Source organism: Dasypus novemcinctus, chromosome X (assembly GCF_030445035.2).
Source record: "Dasypus novemcinctus isolate mDasNov1 chromosome X, mDasNov1.1.hap2, whole genome shotgun sequence".
NCBI classification, from domain to species: Eukaryota; Metazoa; Chordata; class Mammalia; order Cingulata; family Dasypodidae; genus Dasypus; species Dasypus novemcinctus.
Genome location: NC_080704.1, coordinates 170,014,134 through 170,031,824, shown reverse-complemented (window position 1 = coordinate 170,031,824; position 17,691 = coordinate 170,014,134). Strand labels below are relative to the sequence as shown.

General features: G+C 38.3%; 1 non-coding gene across 1 annotated transcript; it reads right to left on the bottom strand.

The window, feature by feature from the left end:
- Positions 1-2,247: 2,247 nt before the first annotated feature.
- On the bottom strand, positions 2,248-2,354 carry LOC111763245 (U6 spliceosomal RNA). The gene has a single exon (XR_002796145.1). It is a non-coding gene; the product is annotated as a U6 spliceosomal RNA (small nuclear RNA).
- Positions 2,355-17,691: the final 15,337 nt, after the last annotated feature.

Below are 17,691 nucleotides of genomic sequence, written 5' to 3'. Positions count from 1 at the left end.
TTCTTCCCTTCCTCTTTTCTTGTATAACTGCCTCTGAGTTTCATTTATATAGCCTACAAACTGAGTCACCCTAATGACACAGTTGAATCAATGTCTTAATCTTAACATAATTTAATCAAGTCTTCTCAGCTGAATCTAATAAATTAAAGGTATCAGGCCCAGAGCAACAGACCAGTTTACAAACATAATCTGTATCTCATTTTGGAATTCATAAATAATGTCAAATTTCCACAGAACGTAAAGGTTCAGAGCTGGGGGGAAGTTAGTTCTTCCCCAAATAATCTATAAATGCAATGCAGAGGAGTGGGTATAGCTCAGTGGTTGAGTGCCTGCTTCCCATGTACAAGGTCCTGGGTTCAATCTCCAGCTCCTACTAAAAAATTAATAAGTAAATAAATAAATAAATTAATTAATTATTACACTATGATACTATTGTAATCATAAATAATCATAATTCCAACAGTGTTTCAAGTTACTTTAACTGGCTGTAAAATTTACATGGAAGAACAAAAGGAGTCAAGAAGATTAAAGGCAAGTTTAGTCCTAAGGCATTCCTAAACTTGTTAAAAAGGAACAAAGTAAGTCGACTTGCCCTACACAATATAGAAATTGATATGAAGTGTATAGTTATTGTGGAAGTTTGAGATTATTTATGAATTCCAAAGAGAAAAAGATAATGTTTGTAAACAAATAAGATAATGTTTGTGAACTAATCTTTTCCTCTGGGTGTGATACCCTTTATTACATTAAATTCAACTGAGGTGCCTTTGATTAAATGACCTGTTAAAATTAGGGCTTTTAGATTTGACTAGGTTAGAGGGCGTGACTCAGGATGAGTCCCTGCCCCCCTGCTGGGTCTGATGTAAATCAGGACCCAGACACAGGACACACAGAGGAGAGAACTTTGTCATTCTTGATCCTGACATGTGACAAGGAGAATGCTTAAACAGCTGAAGCCCGGGGATGAGCCATTTTGCCTGATAGCTTACAGCTGATATTGTGAAGAGAGCCAAGATGGAAAAATAAATCCTTGAGAGAGAAGCCCTATGCCAGCCTGCAGCTGAGATCAGGAAGAAGGGTTAGAATGAAAGAAGCCCTATGCCAGCCTGCTGCTAAGAGAGAGGAAGTACAGAGGGGCAGGTTGAAAACATCACAGAAGTTGCCCACCATCTTGCTTCAATAAGTGGCAGCTGACTTTGGAGAGAAATTAGCTATTATGGTGCCTTAAGTTGAAATTCCCATGTCCTTGGGACTGTAAGTTTTTACCCCAAATAAATATCCTTCATAAAAACAACAGATTTCTGGTACTTTGCATTAGCACCCCTTTGGCAGACTGAAACCATCATTATTATTATGATAAAAGTGAATAGGCCAAAAGACAGAGCAACCCAGAAACAGAGCCTCACATATACAATAGAGCTGCCATTGATAATCAGTAAAAAGAGGACTGACTCTTCAATAATGGGAGTTTGTACCTAAAAAAAAAAAATGCAAAGGAAACTTGAAAATTTTAAAATTATAATAGAAAATATCATTATGACTACCAAATAAGGAAGGATTTCTTTCACATGACCTAAACAAAGCACAAATGATAGAGAAAAAAATGAGTACATAACAAAGGAAAATGTATATACATCCAAAGCCACTAAAAAGTATGTGAAAGGATTAACCACACACTGTAAAAAAATATTTTCAACCTACATAACTCACAAAGGATTCATATTCAGAATATATAAAAAACATTTACAAATCAGTAATAAAAGGCAAACAAACCAAAAGCAAAGTGGGCAATTTACAGAAGTGTAAATTTAAATAGTCTATAAATAAGAAATCTGTTCAATCACAGTAGCAATGAGTGAATTACAAATGAAGCAAATTGATTCATACCCATTGTATGGGACTCATTGAAATAATGTGACAATGTCAAATGTTGAAAAGCTTGCACATCAACGGCAACTATTATACCTGCAGGAAAACAAAGAGTATACATTGTTAAAACACATGGGAGTGACAAATTCCATATTTAAGGAAATTTGATTAGAGTTACTTCCATTATATTTGTAATGTTTGATTTTGTCATCTGAGTGGTAGGAACACAAGGGTTTCTTAAATTTTTTCTTTATTACTTTCCTGTAACTAAAATGGTTCATAATAAAAATTTTAAATGGGCTAATTAAAACTATCTCATGTATTTTGAAATTTCATAGTTAACTTAATAACCAGATATACATTAAAAATCACTTGAAAGAAAACACAGAATGCTTCATGAATTTGTGTGTCAGCCTTGCAAAGGGACCATGCTAATCCTCTCTGTATCATTCCAATTTTAGTATATGTACTGCCACAGTGAACACTATCTAATATATTTTTAGCAGGGCATATAAGCACCTAGGCAAGAACCATTAATTGAACATTACACAATAATTTTAATAAAGTAAAAATAATTTTTTAATATTTTATTTACAAAAAGACAAAAGAGTAACTGCTGCAAAGTATTATTGATCAAGGGTAGCAGGTATGGATTCCAAACTATTTTTCTTTTCCCAAAGAGAAAGGCTATGTGCCTAAAATGGCAAATAAGCTCAGAAGCTTTGCATTATTTAAGGAAGGACTTCAGTACAAGAGAATATAAAGATTTGGAAGAAACTTTTCCAGGATAAAAAAATTGCTCAAATTAATTCCTGTTGTGACTGATCCCCATTCATGCATGCCAAGTAAAATGCTAAATAGTTTTTTTTCTGAAATTATCATTTTAGAATAAAAATATGCACTTATTCCCAAATTATAGTTTTAAGCAATTTTCCTCAAGTTTGACAAGGGATGAGTCATTTGTCAGGAGTGCTTTTAAAATGGCTGACAAAAAGAAAAGCCCCTTTTTAATTATCCTAGCTTTCTAGCAATAAAAATCCACCTTTTCTTGCCCAAGTACCCAACCTGCTTTAATTTAAGTACCTTCCAGAGCAACAGCTTGTAGATAAATGCAGGATATTGGATATTGGGGGAATATATCAGTTATACTTAAGACTAAAATAAAGCTAAAAAGTATTTGAGGCTCAAACATAACAACAATACACATTTGGAAATCTTGCTCTCTGGTATTCACCCAAAATCACGGATGTATTTCTTTGTAGTATATTTGCAATGATTAAGTTTCCTTCACTTCTGTAATTCTCAAACTTGTTTTAACAACAGACTCTTTTATTTAAGGGATTGGCAAACTTTCTCTGCAAAGGCCTAGATAGTAAATATTTTCAACTTTGTGGTATACATAATCTCTGTTCAATCTAAGCAACTATGCCAATGTAGCACGAAAGCAACTATAGACAATATGTAAACCAAGTGGCCTGGTTGTTCTAATAAAACTTTATTTTAGGAAATAGGTGATGGGCCAGATTTGACCTGCATCATGTAGTTGGTCAATCCTTATATGACTCAAGTAAAATCTTACATCAAATCCACCCTTTCTTGCTCAACTGTCCATCTTGTTTAATGTAAAAACCTTCCAGAGCAAATGCTTATAGACAGCATTGAAATGGTTGTGAATCAAAATTCAACCATACAGGAGGAGGTGGGGCAAGATGGCATCTGAGTGAGTGCACCTCATAATCTCTCCTGCAAAGAAGCAGCTGAGTAGGGTCAGAGTCCTGCTGGAATGGGCTGTTTCGGGGCCTTGCAGGCAGGAGGTGTCTAGACGTCGATTTGGTGAGACAGTGACAGAAGAGATTCTTGCAAGAGGTGGAATTTTGGGTTTCTGACATGGAGGTCAGAAGTTCTTGGTGGGAACCCTCCCCCTAGGGCTGTTGGCACAGTTATGGCAAACCCTGAAAACTTTGTTGTGCTACGGTGTTCCCAAACCCTGTATTTACCAGATGCATGGTTCCCAGGTCTGTATCCCCTAAACCCTGGTAGCCCACACTCCAGAGACTCACATACCTTGAGTCTGCAATATCCCAGACTTCTCATTCCTGAAACCAGTCTGAGGTCCTTGATTAAACTAGCCCTCTGCATTTATTGTTTTTTGTGGTTTTTTTTTTCCTCCTAGAGTTGACTTGGGAAGAGTCTGGGAAGAAAGAAGAGGTAAAACTGCTGAGAAAGCCCAATTTACCTAAACGTCCTGGGATAAGAAACTTGGTCTGGGAGAAAGTGGAGTCAGAAAATCAGTTAGACTTCCCCTAGCACATCTAAGGAGGAGGGACTGTAGGAGGTGCTATCCAAGCTTCCAATAGCATATTTGGGGTTTCTGGTGAGGTGTGGGTGCTCTCACGCTGGAAATAAAGAGTCATTGTCTTCTGTGTTGAGTTGGTTCAACAAGGACACACTTGAATCTCCTACTAGACCTCTCGGGCACCTTTCCTGCTGCCCAGGGAGAGAGAGAAGTGAGGAAGGAAAAAAGGGTGAATGTCAGATCTGTAAGCATTTTATTTAACTGCTAAGAGGATTCCGAGATTGAAACTTTGATTCTTTCATTTTTGTTGTTGTGTATGCAACTGTTGCATGGTCTCCTGGTCTTTTCTCCTGTTTTATCACCCAAGGCCCTTTTCCATTTATTTAGTTTATTTCTCTTTTTCTTTTTCTTGCTTGTTTCACCCCTTTTCTTTGCCCCCCTTTTTTCTCTTTTTTTCCCTCTCTTTTTTCTTTTTTCTTTTACGTTCTTTATATAATAGGTGTTGCAGGCAGCACTTCACATTATCTGTGTTTCCTTATCCTCCATTTCCTCTTTTCTGTGTGTATTGATTTTGGCCACCTATGCTATTCACTTTCCTCTACATCTTTCTATCCTCCATCATCTACTGTTTCTCTTACATTCCACCTCCCTTTCTTTGTCTGCCAAATTGTCTGAATTTTTATTTCTAATACCTTTGTTCTGTCTTCTGTCTTTTATTCATTCTTGATATTACTGTCTTTCTTTTCTCTATCCCTCTCTCATGAAAACACTGGCCTTTTAATTGATAATATATTCCTCCCCATTTTCAGTTGACTGTCTCATTATAGGTACTCTACTTACTGCTATAACTCTATACAACTTACATGAGTCTAATATCCATTCTCCTAGACCTCACATTGTTGCTCTGTTAACATTTATTACCAATAATACTTTATACATTTTCTTACTCATTTTGCTTACCCTGACCCTAATATTTTCCTTCAAAGTGAACTTAACCAGCAACAAGAAAATAGAGTAAGAAGAACAAAGTGACAAAAAGAAGACATAACACTTATGCATGAAAAACAACTAATTAATCTCCAAGACTAGACAAAGAGGCTAAGGAACTGATTAAACCTGTCAAGATAAAATGATGACCAGACAACAACAAAAAACTACAAACCAAACCAATAATCAGGAAAACATGGCAAAATCCAGTGAATGAACTAAAAACCAGGAAGAGGAGCAGAACATTAGACAAGTAATTAAAGATCTCAAAACATATGTTAGAGACCCACTTAATGAAGTAAAGGAAGAGATTAACAATATGAAGGAAAAAAAAAACACTAGGAGAGAATACAGAAGAAATTGCAGTCATACACAAAAAGATAACAGATATGATAGTGATGAACACCACAGTTCAAGAATCAAAAATACACTCTCAGCAAAGAGCAGCAGATTAGAAGAGGCAGAGGAGAGAATTAGTGATGTGGAAGACAGTACATCGGAAATCAAACAGATAGTAGAATTGATTAATAAAAAGATAGAAAAAATCGAGCTGGGACTTAGGGACCTGAATGACAATGAAAAATGCACAAACATACGTATTTTAGGCATCCCAGAAGGAGAAGACAAGAGAAAGGGGGCAGAAGGGGTGTTGGAGGAAATAATGGCTGAAAACTTCCAAAATCTACTGAGGGAGATGGATGAACATGTCCAGGAAGCACAACACACCCCAAACTCCATAAATACCAACAGGCCTACCCCAAGACATAAACTTGTCAAATTATCCAATGCTCAAGACAAAGAAAATTCTAAAAGCAGCAAGAGAAGAGAGAACCATCACATACAAGGGAGGCTCCATAATATTAAATGCTGATTTCTCATCTGAAACCATGGAGGCAAGATGGCAGTGGTATGATATAGTCAAGATACTAAAAGAAAAAATTTCCAACTAAGAATACTCTACCCAGCTAAGCTAGCATTCAAAAATGATGGAGAGTTCAAAATATTCACAGATAAACAGAAATTAAAGGAGTATGCCAATAAGAACCATGCCTTTCAATAAATACTAAAGGGAGTTCTGCAGAAAGAAAGAGAAAAACAGGAGAGGCAGAGATGTAGGAGAGTGTAAGAGCAACCAAAAAGAAAAAAAAGAGAAGAAAAAAAGCAAACAAAATATGACAAACACAAATCCAAAGAAAATATGGCTAACATAAATAATTCCTTGAAAGTAATAACACTGAATGTCAATGGATTAAACTCACTTGTCAAAAGATTCAGACTGGAAGACTGGATAAGAAAATATGACCCATCTATATGCTGTCTATAAGAAACACATCTTAGACCAGGGATTCAATGAGGTTGAAAGTGAATGTCTGGAAAACAATATTAGAAGAAAACAATAACCAAAAAATGGCATGAGTAGATATACTAATATCAGACAAAATACACTTTAAATGCAAAACAGTTGTGAGAGACAAAGATGGATATGACATACTAGAGAAAGGATAATTTTTTCAAGAGGAAGGAACAATCATAAATATTTATGCTCCTAACAAGGCACCTCCAAATATGTGAGGCAAACACTGGAAAAACTGAGTGAAAGAATAGATGACTCTACAGTTATAGTTGGGGACTTTAATACACCACTATCAACTTTGGACAAAATTTCTCAAAAGAGAATCAATAAAGAAACAAAAACTTTGAATAGTATATTAAAGGAGCTGGACCTAATAGACATATACAGATCATTACACCCGAATACAGCCGGATATACATTTTTCTCAAGTGCACATGAATCATTCTCCAAGATAGACCACATGCTAGGCCACAAAGAAAGTCTCAATGAATTCAGAAAGATCAAAATCATACAAAATAATTTCTCTAACCACAGTGGAGTGAAGCTGGACTCTGCAAGGGCCAGAGGCCCAGATTTCACACCAAGATATGGAAATTAAACAGCACACTCTTAGAAAAACAGTGGGTCAAGGAGGAAATCTCAAAAGAAATTAATAACTACCTTGAAACTAATGAAAATGATAACACAACATATCCAAATTTATGGGATGCTACAAAAACAGTACTGAGAGAGAAATTTATAGCAATAAATTCATACATCAAAAAAATTAAAAGAGCTAAAGTTGAAGAACTAAATGCACATTTGGAGGAATTAGTTCAAAAAACAACAAACTAAGGCCAAAGGAAAAAGAAAGAAACAAAGAAAGAACAAAGATAAGACCAAAACTAAGTAAAATAGAAAATAAGAAAGCACATGAAAAGATAAACAAAACCAAGAGCTGGTTCTTTGAGAAGATCAATAAAATTGACAAACCCTTAGCTAGACTAACAAAGAAAAAAATAGAGAAGATGAAATACACAAAATAAGAAATGAGAAAGGAGATATCACCACTGACCCCACAGAAATAAGACTATCATAAGAGGATACTTCGAAAAACTATATTCCAACAAAAATAACAATTTAGAGGAAATAGACAAATTCCTAGAAACACATAAACAGCATATATTGATGAAAGAAGAAACTGACAATCTGAACAAAACAACCACAAATAAAGAGATAGAATCAGACATTAAAAACCTCCCACCTAAGAAGAGCCCTGGGCCAGACAGCTTCACAGGTGAATTCTAAAAAACATTCCAGAAAGAACTAACACCAATCTTGCTTAAATTATTCTAAAAAATTGAAACAGAAGGAACATTACCTAACTCATTCTATGATGCCAACATTATCCTAGTACCTAAGTCAACAAAGACACCACAAGAAAGGGAAATTACATATCAATTTCTCTAATGAACCCAGATGCAAAAATCCTCAACAAAATACTTGCTAACCATATTCAACAACACACTAAACGATTAATACACCATGACCAAGTGGAATTCATTCCAGGAATGCCGGGATGGTTCAACATAAGAAAATCAATCAATATAATACACCATATAAACAGATTGAAGGGGAAAATATCACATGATTGTATCTATAGATGCAGAAAAAGCATTTGACAAAATACAGCACCCTTTCTTGATAAAAACACTGCAAAAGATTGGAATACAAGGAAATTTTCTGAACATGATAAAGAGTCTATATGAAAAACCCAGAGCCAACATCATTTGCAATGGTGAAATCCTAAAATCTATCCCTCTAAAATCAGGAACAAGACAAGGATGCCCACTATCATCTCTTCTATTTAACATTGTCTTAGTAGTACTTGCTCGAGCACTGAGGCAAGAACCACAAATAAAAGGCATTCAAATTGGAAAGGAAAGAGTCAAAATTTCATTATGTGCAGGTGACATGATCCTATACATAGGAAACCCTGAGATTTCCACAACAAAGCTTCTAGAACTCATAAATGAGTTTATCAATGTTGCAGGTTATAAGATCAATGCACAAAAATCAGTAGCATTTCTGTGCACCAATAATGAGCAAGCTCAGAAGGAAATCAAGAAACAAATACCATTTACAATATTCAATAAAAAAATCAAATGCCTAGGAATAAATTTAACTAAAGATGTAAAAATCTTATACCCAGAGAACTACACAACACTGTTCAATGAAATCAAAGAAGACCTAAATAAAGGGAAGAATATTCCCTGTACATTTATAGGAAGACTAAATATTACTAAGATGTCTATCCTCCCAAAACTGATCTACACATTCAATGCAATCCCAATAAAAATCAACACAGCATTCTTTAAGGAACTAGAAAAACTAGCTATGAAATTTATTTGGAAAGGATTAAGGACTTGAATACCAAAGACATATTGAAAAACAAAAATGAAATTGGAGGAATCACACTACCTGACTTCAAAACATACTACAAAGCTACAGTAGTGAAAACAGCATGGTATTGGCACAAGGAGAGACACACAGACCACTGGAACTGAAATGAGAGTTTTGATATAGATCCTCATATATAGTCATATAATATACGATAAAGCCACCAAACCCTCTCAACTGGGAGAGAATGGCCTATTCAACAAATGGTGCCTGGAAAACTGGATATCCATATCTAAAAGAATGAAAGAGGATTACCAACTCACACCTTATAAAAAATCAACTCGAGATTGATCAAAGACCTAAATATAAGAGCCAAGACCATAAAGACTTTGGAAAACAGTGTAGGGAAGCAACTACAGGAACTTGTAGTAGGAAATGGCTTCATGAACTTCACACCAAAAGCACGAGCAGCAAAAGAACAAATAGATAAATGTGTGCCAACTGATGATGCAACTGGAAAATGACCTTGAATTGAAGGTTCAATGCAGATCTAGCAGAATATCCCTATCTACATATAATAACATGACTTTAAAATGCTGTTTGACCTAATGTAAGGGGGAAATGGAAAGGAGAAATGAGTTTATATGGCTATGAGTCTCTAAAAAAGAGTCTGGAGGCTGTCAGAAGGATTGCCCTTATGCACAACTGAGCAGAATCTAAGAGACAGATGAAGTAGATACAATCCCAAGGTATTGGTTCCTTTGAGGGCTAAAGGGACCCACGGGTTCTATGGTCATGGCAGATAGGGTTCATTGCCATGACAGATGGTCCTTCTTTGGAGCTGGTGTTTCTGCGTGATGAAACTGGACCCAGAGGGGATCTCTTTTCATAAGACTATCATGCTACTTTACTGGAATTGTAGTTGGTATTGGGGTTTCAGATCTATTTAGGGGATTGAATCTTTTTACTGACAATATGATAACCAGGCCCTGAGCCTCAACAGACTCCAGCTCCTACAATCTGATTTATTGGACTCACCTCACTCAGCTAAGATGGAATTGAAGAAGGACAACCACCACACCATGGAGCCTAGAGTGCCTACAACTGAAAGCAGGAGGATTGCATCCAGTAACCATGTGGAATCTGAGCCTCCTCTTGACATAGAGGTGCAACGGACACAACCAATCCAAGGACCTCAGAGAAAAGGTGGCATTGGAGTGGGAAAAGTGGACATGGGGGCTGATGGGTATGGGGAATGGCAGGAAGAGATGAGATGTGGAGGCGCCTTTGGGACTTGGAGTTGCCCTGGATGGTGCTTCAGGGGCAATCACCGGACATTGTTAATCCTCCCAGGGCTCACTGGATGGAATGGGGGAGAGTGTGGGCCATGATGTGGACCAATGACCATGAGGTGCAGAGATACCCAGAGATGTACTTACCAAATGCAATGGATGTGTCATGATGATGGGAGTGAGTGTTGCTGGGGGGGGAGGGGTGCAGTGGGGGTGGTGGGGTCGAATGGGACTTCATATTTTTTTAATGTAATATTTTTACAAAATCAATAAAAATAAAAAATAAATAAATAAATGTGACTTCCTCAAAAATTAAAGCCTTCTGCACCTCAAAGGAGTTTGTCAAGAAATTGAAAAGAGAACCTACTCAATTGGAGATAATATTTGGTAACCATATAACTGACAGGAGACTTATAACCTGCATATATAAAGAACTCCTATATCTTAAAAATAAAAAGATAAGCAACCCATTTAAAAATGGGAAAAAGATTTAAACAGACACTTCTCCAAAGGAGAAATACAAATGGCTAAAAAGCACATGAAAAAATGCTCCAAATCTCTAGCTATTAGGGAAATGCAAATCAAAACTACAATGATATACCATCTTACTTCCATAAGATTGGCAGCTATGAAAAATACAGAAGACTACAAATACTGGAGAGGATATGGAGGAATGGGAACACTCATCCACTGCTGGTGGGAATGCAGAAGGATCCAGCCATTTTGAAGGGCAGTTTGGCAGTTTCTCAAAAAACTAGCTATAGATTTGCCATATGACCCAGCAATTCCACTGCTGGGTATATACCCAGTAGAACTGAAACCAATATATGCACACCAATATTCATAGTGGTATTGTTCACTATTGCCAAAGTTGGAATCAACCCAAATACCCATCAACAGATGAATGGATAAATAAAATGTGGTATATACACACAGTGGAATACTACTCAGCTTTAAGAATGAATACAGTACAAACACATATGATAACATGGATGAATCTTGAGAACCTTATGTTGAGTGAAGCAACCCAGGCATTGAAGGACAAATACTACAGGACCTCAGTGATATGAAATAAGTAAACCAAGCTGCCTCAGAGAGCTAGAGACTGGATGATAGTTTTAAAGGAAGTTGGGGGGTAGAGGATATATGTAAGCTGACACCTACATGGGTAAAATCCATGATAAGCTGGAGGTAAGTATTTATGCAAGGAAGGGATAAAATGTGGGCATAGGGTTACCTTTGGGTAGGGCTCTGTGGGCTTGAGGGGGCTAGGGATGGGTGGATGGGTAATATTACCCAAGAAATTAGGGGGAGGTTGGGGGAACATATGAACTTAGCAAATTGTCAGATATTTGGTTGAGAGTATAATGCTGAGAAAACTTTTTCAAAATATAATAAGGAAGGTTACCTGTTTAAAATGCTTAAAGGGAATAATCTGACGCAGGACAGGCTTCAGGGAATGTGTGAGTGCTCATTTTGTCATAGTGGGTTATATCATTGGATAGAGACCCATATAATGAGAGTGAAGGTATACTCACATCCTCGGGAGGACTGATGTTCTCAAATAGATGGTATTGTATCTCTCGAGAGAAATCATGGCTCCCAATGCATTAGGGCAGTTGAGAATGTCAAGCCCTCAACACTGTTGTAAGTATCTCAGAACATGGCCCTTCAAGCAATGAAGATTGGCTGTAAATGTGGGCCCTGGGGGGAGGGGGAAAGAGGTATTGAATAGATGGAACCAATGTAACTGTGTGGGCAATAGAAGTATTCCTCAAGATTACACAAGGATTGATATAAGACATGCCAATTTACACCAAAAAAGTGTAGGGGCTGATAGGCTAAAATGTAAATCATAATGTAAAACATAAGATAACCAAAAATTTAGAAAATTGTATAGTCTAAAATATAAACCACAATGTAAACCCAAATGTTACCTTGTTTGAAAGCTATTGTCTCAATATCTGTACATCAGTTTCAGTAAATATAGTATGAATAGGTAAAAGGTTATTGCTGTGGAAGGGAAAAGGGTTTTGTGTTGGATATGTGGGAGTGCCGTATATTGTTTATATGAATTACTGTAATCTAAAATTTTTGTGAAGACAAGCTTAATAATTAGGGGGAAAAAAGAAAAAGAAAGGCCATAGTGAGGAAAAGATGGAAGAAGTTGCCTTGCCAATTTGCATACAGGGCAACACTTATTGCAGTGATGGAAGGCAAAATATCAAAAACAAAGCTTTTGCATTTTTTAATTTTTTGATACCCCAATTTATTTTTACCTTAATTTTTAAAAATTAATATATATTCTCTATTAACCTTTAAACTCATCACTATATTCCATTTTACTATTAATGGAACCTGGCAATATACTGGGCTTCATTTTTGAAGAAGTTTTGGATCACAGAGAGGTTCAACAATGGCAGGGGAGGAATACTGGTGTGGGATGTTATTGACAGGGGACCCATGGTTGTCAGGGATTTCTCCGGGCATTTATCCAGGGTACATAAAAATGTTTGGATATATTCATAGTGGTTACAATTAAAAACAACACCTGAGGGAGTGCTGAGTTCCTAGCCAGGGGAGCTCTATCAATTCCCTAAAGAAACAGCAACAATCCCCCAAGTGCGACGGCAAAGACCAAAAAAGAAGGAAGGTCCAACAATGAATCCTTGATACAAATGACTATGCTTGTAAGCCTGTGCACCTGAAATAAGAACAAGGCCCAGAACTGCAGGGTGCCTAAGAGTTACCTCCTGAGAGCCTCTGTGTTGCTCAAATGTGGCCAGTCTCGAAGCCAAACTCAGCATGTAAAAGTGTTGCCTTCCCCCCAGTGTGGGACATGACTCCTGGAGATGAGCCTCCCTGACGCTGAGGGATTACTACCAAGTACCAGCTGATGATGTAACTAGAAAATGAGCTTGAATAAAAAGATCAACTCAAACCAGAAGAATATCTGTCTACATGTAATACCTGGAGTTAAAAATGCTTTTTGACCTGAATCAAAGGTGGAAATGTAAAGGACAAATGAGCTTATATGTCTACGAGTCTCCAAAAAGAGCCAGGTGGTTATCAGAGGGGTCGCCTTTATGCACACCTCAGCAGAGTCTCAGAGACAGATAAAGTAGATACAATCTCAGGTATTGGTTCTTCTGAGGGCTACAGAGACCCACAGGTTCTATGGTCATGGCAGATGGAGTTCAGTGCCATGTCTGTTGGCCCTACTTTGAAGCTTGTGTTTCTGTGTGATGGAGCTGGACTCAGATGTGATCTTTGTCCACAAGCCTCTCCTGTTACTTTTAGTGGATCTGTAGTTGGTGCTGGGTTTTAGTGTATACCCAGGGGACCTGAATCTCTGGACTGACCATGTGATAGCCAGGCCCTGAGTCTCAACAGACTTGCAGTTCCTACCCTCTCTTTTATTGTACTTACCCCAATCAGCTAACATGGAGGTGAAGAAGGTCAACCACCACACCCCGGAGCCAAGAATGCCTACACCTGAAAGCAGGAGAATTGCATTCAGCATCAATGTGAAATCTAAGCCCCCTCTTGATATCGATGTGGAGTGGACACAACCATTCCAGGGTCCACAGGATGGAGGAATAGAGTATGGATTAGAGTGGACTTACTGATATTCTATTCATGAACTATTGTGATTAGCAATCGAAGGAAATGTGGCATTGGTGTGGAGAAAGTGGCCATGGTGGTTGCTGGGGGTAGGGAGAAGTAGGAAGAGATCTGATGTGGTGATGTTTTTGGGACTTGGACTTGTCCTGGGTGGTACTGTAGGGACAGTTACCAGACATTGTATATCCTCCTATCGCCCAGTGGGTCGACTGTAGGAGAGTGTGGGCTATGGTGTGGACCATTGACCATGAGGTGCAGTGGTGTTCTGAGATGTATTCACCAAGTGCAATGAATGTCTCATGATGATGGAGGTGGTTGTAGTTATGGTGGTAAGAGTGGGGTTGGGGGGGTGGTATATGGAAACCTCATTTTTTTTAATGTAACATTAAAAAAATAAATAAACAAAAAAATTCAAACATACATGTAGGTAAGAAACACCCTATTATTCTCTTCTAATCATCTTCAACATCAAAGATTTTATAAATCCAGTTGGTGGCAAATTTTATATTATTCTTGGAGCATGCCCCTCCATCACCCTGAGGGTCATATGTAGCAGAAAGGCAAAGTGGTGGACTGGGAGATATGGGCTCTCTTCACATATTATCTGTCTACACTTGTTAACACCCCAAACCTCCACTTACACACTGTACATGATGCCTTCAGACCTAACTTCTGAAGCTGCCACTTCCCTAAACCCTGAAGGAAGTAACCTTTCCTCCTGATTTATTAAGGTTTCTATTTCCATACTTTCAAAACCCCATCTCCTTATTCGTATTAATAAGAAACTCACCTTATGCATAGTAATAAGATTATTAGTTTTCCTCATCCAAAGATGTGGGTTAGACCCTGTTTTTGCCTTTTACACTAGAACTAGAATAAACTAGTTCTGGTCACCAGGACATGCACAGTTAAGAGAGCTTGACTTGAAAATTACCTTTGCTGCATTATAATAGCAAAGATCATGTCCACAATCTCCATTAACCTTCATTTTCTTACATGTAACATACAACCAAGCATATTTTGAAATAGCACATGCTCACCTAAGTCCCACCTCCTAACTTACATAACCTCACTCCACCTGTCTCATTATACTAAACCTGCCCCCACAAAATTATGTAAAAATCATCACAGCTTTCAGCTGGGGGAGACTGGATTGAGGAAACTACCATCCGCCCATCTCCACAGGGCTAGCCCTTGCTCATAAACGTTTTCTTTCCTAGAAATCCTGGTGCCACTGTATTGTCATTGTGCACATTGGGCAAGAGGATGCACTTGAGTGATTTCACTTCCTTATTACCTGCTGTCATTTTTGAAATATAGTGGTGGGAATAATAGGAGCACCAGGCAGGTATTTCTCATGACAGCTTGCTATATCACTGGGGTGCTTCTAGGGTCCAGAACCAATGGTTTGACTACAGGTGGAACAGACAAACATATTCTGCTTTTTCCCACCTCACAGAATCTTTCCTGTCAGCTATGTTATTTACAATGTAATTCTCTACAGTGTACTCCCTTTCTCCCAGCATAAGTTCTGCAAATGGTTCAGAGTTTTATATAAGAAAAAGAACCATGACTTCAGGCTGTTTCTGCTGAAATGTCTGAGGGTACCTGCTTGAAAAGTAAATGAAATTTATACGTGACAGAACAACGTAATATTTCAATAAATTATCTTGAAAATATGAAATATGGAAATGGAATTGCTGCTGTGGAAGCAATTCAGAGGGGTCCTAGATCACTGGCCTCTCAGCCAGCCATGGACAGGGGAATATCCTAGGTATACCATTTATCTACTGCTGCATATCAAATTACCACACATTTAGTGGTTGAAGACAAGACCCATTCATTTACTAGTTCACAGTTCTATATTTCAGAAGTCTTGGCACAGTGTAACTGTGCTCTCTACTCAGGTTTTACAGGCTGGAATCAAGGTAATGTCAGGACAGTTCTTCTTTCTAGAAGTTCTGGGGAAGTATCCATTTCCAAGCTCATACAGAGTGTTGGCAGAATTCAGTTGGGTTGTTGGACTGAAGTTGCTACTTTATTGATGGCTGTCAGCCTGAGGCCACTCTCAGTATCCAGAAGGTGACTGCTGTTCCTTGTCTTGTGGCCCCCATAACATTGCTTTTCCAGTCAAGCCGATGTATTGAAGCTATGACCATTAAGACCCAGACATAAAGGGCTTATGTGATTAGGTGAGACCCACCCATATAACCTTCCTTTCTTAAAGTCATCTGTGCCATATAACATAACCTAAACAAGGAGAATGGTATCTTGTCATATTTATAGTTCTAGGGATTATACAAAACATGTAAACCAGGGAACAGGAATTTTGGGGGACAACTTAGAATACTACCTATTACACTAGACACACACCAAGAACCCTAGAGTTCCATAGATGCTAGTTGTAAATTCCCTGCCTTACTTGATCATGAATAATTTCTGCCAAGAACATTAGTTTGTCAGGGATAATAAATGTGACTTTTCCTTCAAGCCTATGTTGCTCACCTTAAATTGTAATTATCTTTTATTAAACCTTAAGAATACCAAGTTAAATTAGAAACTATATTCTTCCAGGAATTGTGGTTTATATTTCTTCATAGTGTACTTAGGTTAGCATATTCACCCTTCTTTTATATTTCTCATCACTATAAACACAGCAAATTGAGCTTCCTGTATGTCTTTTTTTCTTCATCATTTTCTTTTAAATGGTACATTCAAAATATATGAGGTCCCCATATACCCCCCCACCCCACCCATGCCACCCCTCCTAAATCAACAAACTCTTCCATCATTGTGGCATGTCCATGGCACCCAGCCAATACCTTCTGGAGAACCACTACAGCATATGAAAGTGGTCCACATTGTAGTCCAAACTCTCCCCCAGTCCACCCAGTGGGCCACGACAAGACACAATGTCCAGCATCTGTCCCTGCAGCACCACCTAGAACAACTCCAAATCTTGAAAATGCCCCCACACCATATCTCTTCTTCCCTCTTCCGACCATCGGCAGCCACCAGGGTCACCTTCTCCACAGCACTACTACAATTTCTTCCCATACTAATCACAATAGTTCCCCAGTAGAACACCAGTAAGTCTTCTCTAATCCATACTCCAATCCTCCAACTTGTGAACCTAGGATGACTATGTCCAGTCCCCCTCTACATCAAGAGGGGGTTTAGATTTCACATGGATGATGGATGCAATTCTCCTGCTTGCAGCTGTAGGCACTATTGTCTCCCTGGTGTGGTGGTTGACCTTCTTACCTCCCTGTCAGATGGTCAGGATAAGTCCAAGAAACCAGAGGGTAGGAGCTGCAAGTCTGCTGAGGCCCAGGGCCTGGCTGTCACATGGACAGTTTAGAGATTCAGGTCTCCTGAGTATACACCAACCCAAACGCCAACCACAGGTCCGGTAAAAGTGGCAGAAGAGGGATGTGCAGAAAGGTCATATCTGAGTCCAACTCCATCAACCTCAGGAACACAAACTCCCAAGTAGGTCCAACTGACATGGCCCTGAACTCCAGAGCCACCTGCCTTGACCATAGAACCTGTGGGTCACTGCAGCCCTCAGGAGAACCAGCACCTGGGTTTCCATCTACCTTGGCTGTCTCTGGTACCCTGCTGAGGCATGCATAAGCATCACTCCCTGATGACCTCCCAACTCTTTTTTTGGAGACTCTTAGCCATATATACTCACTTATCCTTTCATTTCCCCCTTTTTATCCAAAGTCATAAAGCAATTTTTAACACCTGATATTACATGTAGGCTGAGATATTCTGCTGCAGGCTGGTATTCTTATCACCATTTTTTCATGTAATTACCATGTAACCTTGAGCAATCTTTATCCATTATGTCTCAGATTTCCAGTCTGTGCAATATTGATGATGAT